Here is a 9000-nt window from a genome sequence, read left to right as displayed (position 1 = left end):
AGCGCACACAAAGTTTTGAAGTAGCAAAAGTGAGATCTCATCTAGGATGGTAAGTAGAGCATTTTCTTCTCAACCAATCTGGATAACAGTTCAATTGTCTTGTTGGATTAAACCTTTTATCTTTAGAATACAACATTTTGTCTCACTATCATTTTGGCTCCATTTTGGTAAAATGTGCAGGTAGGAATTTAACACTAGAATTACCAGAGCCTACGAAAAAAATAGTAGATCTAGCCCACCTTAAATCCGTTCACACCTCTCCATCAGCATCTTTTGTCCTGTAAATGTGCTGATAAAGACAAGCAGCAAACAGCCTGCTATTCCATCCCCCACCCACTGCAGAATGTGCACAGTATTCTCCCAGCTCATACCTTGATTGATTATCTGGGAGTGAAGTGCTGGAGTTTTAGAGTGGAAAAAATAGATTGTTATTTGGAACACATGCATTTCGTGTGTGTTCCGTTTCTACAATAATCTGTGTAAGCACATTGTTAAAACAGAAAGATTTTTAATATTTTAGTAGTAAATAACAAAATGTTGGCATAAACTATATAATATGTGAAGCCTGAAGTCCAAAGATCAAATAAACACTTTCACAAAAGGTTCAAGGATAAGACAACAGCTTCCGGGGTGTAGCAGTAAGATTTGCTGACTTGTAATCAAGAGTCCCCGGTTCAATCCCAACTGCCTCCTATATTTGCCATTTTCAGTAGTGAGCTGCTCTTTTGGTTAATATTATACAGTACACACATACACTTGGTTTACATCTGTAACAGACAGTGTACATTTATAGGACATTGAAAGTTACCGTTTTATTTTCACTTTTATTCTCTCAGTCATGATCACGATACATACTATTGCATCCCCCCCAATGGAACTGGACATTCTCTCATCTGGAGGGATAAAAGCTGACACACAAACGCTGGTGAATCTGCTTTCTTCATATCTCACTGTCACTTGATTTTTGTTTATTAAGTTTTATTGAGTGTTCCTGCTCACGCTGAATTAGCATGCACCTTATGGTCTATGATGTCAAAGACGCACTGACAAAAAAAAACCAGAGACATAGGTATATATGATATTTGGAATTATTCATTTTAGGCATTACTTATACCACATTCAGGCAGCCAACTTCATTTGTCATAACAAGAGCAGGAAAAAGTCTGTGTGTAAGCTCATCCTCAATCACTTGCCTGCTGCTGAATTCTTAAGTCAAGTTAGTCCAGTCCAAGCTCCTTTATCTTCTTTTTTTCTTCAAGTGAACAATTTATGAAGGAGTGTTTCATTAAAGAAATAACTGAATTTTCTTTGACTTCTGAAGTTCCATTTAAAGTTACTGTCTTACTAAAGTCATGCTCACTCATCTGTAGTTACACTAATGCTGGGTGTGAAGTGTAAACCATTGATGTAAACATGAAATAGGGAGTTGAGGATTATCTGATCACTTTAGATTAAAAAACCTAAAACAACATTAATTCGCTGTCAGTATATATGAGAGTGTCTGGGGTGCAGAGACTTGTGTCTCTGGAAAAATTTGAAAGCAACCAATTAAAAGGCAGCCTTAGGTCACCTGCTTGCCAAAAGATTAAGGACTTACATACACTTCCATTTGGCTGGTGCACTTCACTCAGGAAACATAGGTATTCACACAGAGATTAAACAAGTATAAGTCGGAAAACAATTTTCAATGGATGTTGACATGCATTGACACTGAATTAATACCTATCTGTCACAAACTAGTCCTGACAATTTTCTCCACGCATTCCACCCTGCATGCACTCTCAATTTCACCTCTCATCCACAATCCCCATTACTCTGTACTGTTGATCCCAAGTATTTAAACTCATCCACCTTCGAAAACTCTACTTCCTGCATCGTCACCATTCCACTGACCCCCCCTCTCATTCACACACATGTATTCTGTCTTGTTCCTACTGACCTTCATTCCTCTACTCTCCAGAGCTTATCACCACCTACTCTCGCTACAGATCACAATGTCCACAGCAAACATCAAGGTCCACGGGGAAACCTGTCTAATCTCGTCTGTCAACATGTCCATCACCATTGCAAATAAGAAAAGGGCTCAGAGCCGATCCATGATGTAATCCCACCTCAACATTGAATGCAGCAGTCACTCCTGTCACAGTCCTCACCACTGTCACACTTCCCTCGTGCATATCCTGTATAACTCTTACATACTTCTCTGCCACTCCTGACTTTCTCATACAATACCACCACTCCTCTTGAGGCACTCTGTCATATGCTTTATACAGGTCCACAAAGATGCAATGCAACTCCTTCTGGCCTCTCTATACTTCTCCATCAACATCCTCAGAGCAAACATCGCATCTGTGATGCTATTTCTTGGCATGAAACCAAACTGCTGCTCACTAATCATCACCTCACTTCTTAATCTAGCTTCCACTACTCTTTCCCATAACTTCATGCTGTGGCTCATTATTTTTTCCCCCTGTAGTTACTACAGTCCTGCATTTTCCCCTTATTCTTAAAGATTGGCACCAGTACACTTCTTGTCCACTCCTCAGGTATCCTCTCCACTGCCATCTCTCCTAAACACCTCCATGCTTCCACAGGTATGTCATCTGGACCAACAACCTTTCCATTTTTCATCCTCTTCATAGCTGTCCTTACTTTCTCTTTATTAATCCATTGCACTTCCTGATTCACTATCTCCACATCATCCAACCTTCTCTCTCTCTTATTCTCTTCATTCATTAGCCTCTCAAAGTACTCTTTCCATCTGCTCAACACACCCTCCTCACTTGTTAGCATGTTTCCATCTTTATCCTTTATCACCCTAACCTGCTGCACATCTTTCCCAGCTCGGTCCCTCTGTCTAGCCAATCAGTACAGGTCCTTTTCTCCCTCCTTAGTGTCCAACCTCTCATACAACTCATAACACGCCTTTTCTTTAGCCTTCACCACCTCTCTCTTCACCTTGCGCCTTATCTCCTTGTACTCTTGTCTACTTTCTGCGTCTCTCTGACTATCCCACTTCTTCTTCGCCATCCTCTTCCTCTGTATACTCTCTTGTACTTCCACATTCCATCACCAGGATTCCTTTTCCACCTTCCTCTGTCCAGATGTCACACCAAGCACCCTTCTTGCTGTCACCATTATCACTTCTGGAACTGTCTGGTAACTCTTCATTGCCTCCCTGTGCCTTTCTTACCTCCTCCCCAAACACAACATTGCAGTCTTCCTTTTTCAACTTCCACCATTTGATCCTTGGCTCTGCCCTCACTCTTCTCCTGTTCTTGATCTCCAACGTCATCCTACAGACCACCATCCTATGCTGTCTAACTACACTTTCCCCTGCCACCACTTTGCAGTCTTCAAACTATTCAGTTCTGCATAGGATGTAATCTACCTGTGTGCATCTTCCTCCACTCTTGTATGTCACCCTACAGTATGTTCCTCCCTCTTCTTAAAATACTTATTCACCCCAGCCATGTCCTCCAAAATCCGCTGTCATCTGACCGTCTTCATTCATCTCCTTGACACCATACCTACCCATCACCTCCTCGTCTCTTCTGTTCCCTTTCCCTTTCTGTTCTTCTGCATAGGAAGTAATCAACCGGTGTGCATCTTCCTCCACTCTTGTACATAACTTAATGTTCCTTCCTCTACCCATCACCTCCTCGTCTCCTCTGTTCCCTTCACCAACATTTCCATTGAAATACGCTCCAATCACCACTTTCTGTCCCTTGGGTACACTGTTCATCACTTCATCCAACTCACTCCAAAAATCTTCTTTCTCATCCATTGCACACCCAACTTGTGGGGCATATGCACTAACAACATTCATCATCACACCTTCACTTTTCACATCCAAAACACTCTTGAAATACTGTTCCTTCAGAATAACCCCTACCCCATTTTTCCTCCCATCCACACCATGATAGAACAATTTGAATCCACCACCGATCCACCTGGCCTTATTCCCCTTCCTTTTAGTCTCTTGCACATAAAATATATCAACCTTCCTTCTCTACATCATATCTGCTAACTCTCTCCTCTTACCAGTCATACTGTCAACATTCAAAGTTCCTACCCTCAGTTCCACTCTCTTTACCTTCCTCCTCTCCTCCTGCCTCTGGACATGTCTCCCCCCTCTTCTTCTTCAGCCAGTAGCCCAATTTCTGCCAGCACCCTGTTGACTAACAGTACTGGTGGTGGTCATTGTTAACCCGTGGCTCGACTGATCCAGTATGGAAATTTGTATTGTTGTCCGCATATTGATTTGGCGAAATTTCACACTGGATGCCCTTCCTGACGTAACCTTCCCCATTTATCCGGGCTTGGGACTGGCACGAAGAAACACACTGGTTTGGGCCAACTGGTAAAAATGATTCATTAATAGTAATAAAGCTGAAAAATGACTAATTGGCTGGGGGTTAAGACTGAAACTGAGCACTAGTCAATTGCACTACTTCACTTATAAATCAGCAGGGAGTAATAAGTTTAATGCATTGAAAGGTGTCTGGCCAGATGTGGTGTGCCAGTCTGGAGAAAAGTCGTGGGTCAGATTTTGATCTCAGCCAATCCCTAGTTACCTGTCTCTAATGTCAATTAGGAGCACTCTTATCAAAGCAAGCTTTAGCATAAATTAAACTGAGGTCAGTAGTGCAACAGGAAAACTCACAATTGGTGCCCCTTATAAAAGTTTTTGCTGCAGAGAACACCAGGATAAAAAGATTATGATGACAGGGATATATATTATGCTATTAAGCTATTATGTGTTGTGTATTCACCTAAGGTTTTGTGGATGTTGTGGGTTGACTGGTCAGGCCACTGTGTATGGTGAAACTGACCTTGCTGCTCATACTATGTTGTTTGCCACTGATTCTCAATGTCTTTTCCAGGAATAATTGTTAATATGAAATGGTTGGTCTAAAAACCAAACGGGTGTTTAATAGTTCACATGTCTATGGCCCATAATATACAATACTATAAAAACCATATTGTGCGCATCAAATGCCACACAGTGATTTGCATCATATGCTTGGTATGGATCACCATTTGAAAGTAAGGTGCAGAGAGGTGAGGACATTTGTATTAACAGGAAGGGCATGAGAGCCAGAAAACTGGCCTCAGCCAAGTTAGTTAATCCACCCCTGGTCTCATTGTGTACTACCTGGTAATTTGTTATTCACTGTTAGTAGTTCTCAGATTTTAACAGATGATCTGTAGAATTTTGAAGATGATCATAGTGCTCAGCATAAACAAACCCAGGCTCAAGTGCCACTTGCCCAATGGAAAATAATAGCATTGCACGCAAAGAGAGCAGATGCAGAAGCAGTTTTTGTGTGGTCTCTTGGGTCTAAGCTCATCTGATTTTATCTCTCAAGTTCACATATGAGTATATGTGGTCATATGCAGAGAACGTTTGATAGAATATGATCAGCATAATTATGACAAAAAGTGCTTGGCCACACAATCACTCTATTTAAAAGCCTCATTCTGTCTGTAACTCTTTAGATTTGTTACTTTCTGATTGGGAGCATAAACAGTCCACTAATGGCATTATAATATATGAGCAGGTTTATTAGCCTCAAATCTGCTGAGAATAGGGTTCAAGTCTTAGCATAGCTGCTGTCTATGTGAAGTTTGTACTCCCAAGTTTCCTCCCACATCCTGAAGACGTGCAGTTTAGGCTGAGCAGAAACTCTCCACTGGCCTGGTGTGAGTAAGTGTGACCTGTCATACACGGGGTCCTGCATCAACTATTTGTTCCTGCCTTGTCGCCTGGATAGCCTCCTACGTTATATTAAAATATGCAGGGCTAGATAATGAATGAATTAATGATTACGTAAGTTCCAAAAGTCTTATCATTTTTTTCCTGTCATTTCTATGTTGTCAAATGAGAGCCTATAAGATAAGATTTGTTCTTAAAATATTTACCTATTTATGTGTGGTTGACAAGGAAAAATGAAAGGATATAGGAAATGATGTGAAATAGCCTTAAGAATTCCGAAACCTTTTATTTTTTGGTAGTGTGTGGTTGAGAAAAATTATATTTAAATAATATTACCTTCCATAAGGAAATGTTTCAGTGTGGCTTTATTTTTGAAAAAATATTTCACCATTTAGTCCAGGACACAAGTATGTAGGTTAACAAAAATCAGTATTATTGAAATAATTAGGCTTTAGTGTAGTTCACTTAAGAGAAAAAATTATTATGAAGGATTTTTTTTGTGAAGATACAAAATGGAATAAAAAAAATAACACAGACTGGCTGGTTTTGGCTCATACAGGCATTTGTTTGACTCTGATGTAAAGTAAATGTTTTGAAATACTGATTTATTATCTCAAAAGTTACCTTACTCTAACTCGATGAAGACAGGCTTAAATTTTACTGCTCCATGTGTGCAGTGCTCCCTAAAATACAGCTGACCTGAACAAGCAGGTCTCATCCTTTTCTTCCTCCTTAAAGATGTTCCAGTGTGTATCAAGAAGAGCTGCCAATAACACACCCAAATTCTCTTTTACAAATATGTAAGCATCTTCTCACGAGCATTTAGAAGCAGCCAACTAAAAGATCTGGAAGTATCTGTGCCACTGAAATCCAACCATTCCTCCTCCTTTTCCCTGCTTACATCAGGATGACACTCTCCAGATAAAAGCCATCATTAACCTCAGTCCTCCCGGATGATTTCTTCATTTTGCAACATTAGTCGCACAACAAAGACACGCAAAACCTCACTCATTAACAATAGCCTGACCTTGTCGGCTGTTTATTCTGAGCTGTGAAGTCACAGCAGCCTTTGAAAAACAAAAATAGTTAGAAAGGGGAAACGGAGGAAATGTTTTGAATTCTTCCACTGGTAAAATGTTTACTCAAAAAAGTCACTACCCAGGCGATTTGAAATGAGCACCCCCATTCCAGGGACAATGGATTTACAAAAACACAGAGACCCGTCTTAATCATGCAACAGGTGTGAGGCCCCCCTTGGCTCACAGCGCACTCTTGTTCCGGACCAAACCTGAAGGAAACTGAGCACTATCTGGAAAAATCACCAATGGCCCTACTGATAGTGGTCTTGGAATGCTGACAGCATATGGGAAAGTCTGTTATTGTGAAAGGAAGCCATTGTGCCATTAGTAATGATTAAAAAACACAACTTTACTATAAGAGCTGTTATATACATAGCACAATATTTTGGGCAGTGGCTGGATAACTGTCATCTGTTTACCTGATGGCCTGTGATGGCACTTTTGAGTGCTAATTGATTGCAAAAAAGAAAAAAAATATTTATGAAGGTTCCCAGATCTAGTGTTCTATTTAAATACCTATGGATGGCACCCATGATCATTTTAAAAATGTTAAAGATACACTATCTAGGGCTGAAGATTGACAGCCCAGTTAAGGACAGCAACATTTGTGTTTAGTGATCTTGACAACACAAGGAAGCAATGGCTTCCTGATGCTTGAGGAGACTCCCAAGCAGTGGCAGGGTGCAGAGGTTTTCTTAAAAAACACGCTAAGCGTTTATTGACAGGTGAACAAAGAAGAAACCTATGGAATAGAGATGGAGTTGTCAGGTTATACTCATATGACCAAACATCAGTAAGAGGAGCACATAATGATTTGCTTTATTTTAATCATGCTCTCCTTTTATTATCACTTTTTCGTCAGTATTATGGTGGGTATGTGCCCATGCCACAGGTACCGTTTTCTTTTGCTAACTCTTTACAAAAGATGAACTCAAAGTCATACTATTAAACATTCATATCATTGGAAGGCTGACAAATTTAGTTTTTCAGAATTATGTGATGGAATTGTCTTATGCCCTGGGATCAAAAATATTTCACTAGTGGAGTAGAAGTGTTAGGTTACAGGAAGGGGCAATCAATTTCTGTAATACAACAATAGTTGAACTCCCCCTTCCTCCCCAACTCTTAAAATTTGTATATCAATCAATATTTAGTTTGCACACGAGCCTTCAAACAGCAGACTTTCACAAGTGAACAAGAGTTCATTTTGAAGCAACAAGATAAAATACAACACACCATAAATTAAAGAGAATGAAACCTAAAGAAGTACAGGGAAGTAAACTCACAGTACAAGAAGACAATGCAGTAGAGTCAGAATCAGTACAGAATGTGAGGGTTGCAGGAGAAAAATCTATGCAGACACAAGATGAACATGCGAACTCCAGACAGATTCCAACCCAGGATGCTGGATTTGTGAGAGATCCACATGAAACACTGCCACCTGGTCTGAAGCACATTAAGCACACACACAATCCTATTTTATTTAACTCACAAGACGTCAAATTTGTTACAGTTCATGTAAGAGGAGATACTGACTTCAGACATCAATAGAGGGCACCCCAGGATGAACACCATCCTTCAATTAGCTGTGTTGGGTTCATACAGTGATGAGGAGTAGGGTTATGCCACAAATGTTTGGTTCTCTCCATGAAAAATGAGCCGCACAATGATTGGCAAAAAGTGGTTATTACATTTGGCCATACCAAAGGACATGGTGTACAGGAATACAGAAAGTTACTGACTTTGCAGGAGTGTCAAAGTGTACTGTCCAATGAGTCTTCCAGCAGTGGTGTACATTGCAGTCAACCTCTAATTGTCACCAGTACTGCGATGAAAAGACAGTGCTCACAGATAGGGGCCGTCACTGTGTGTCACATATTGTGACAGCAAACAATTCATACAGGTGTCAAAATTCAATTTCAATTGATTACTTAAGATCCTTCTACATTTATAAAAGCAGTGTTAGAACAAACGTTGTTACCTTTTGTGCTTCATTCCCAGAGTGGCTACCTGAGTCTTCCAGAACAACAACTGTCACATGCACAGGGCATGGACAGCATTGGATAACATTTTGCCAAATTATAATAAATGTGCAGTGTTATTTGAGTAACTTAATATTATTATAAACTATTTGTTCACCTTCTTTTCATTTTGGTGTAATTAATGTGAGTCTATCCCAGGCAGTTTCAAGTTTAAAGCAGG

Source organism: Polypterus senegalus, chromosome 13, assembly GCF_016835505.1.
Source record: "Polypterus senegalus isolate Bchr_013 chromosome 13, ASM1683550v1, whole genome shotgun sequence".
In the NCBI taxonomy this organism is placed as follows: domain Eukaryota; kingdom Metazoa; phylum Chordata; class Cladistia; order Polypteriformes; family Polypteridae; genus Polypterus; species Polypterus senegalus.
Note: the sequence above shows the minus strand (reverse complement) of the source record.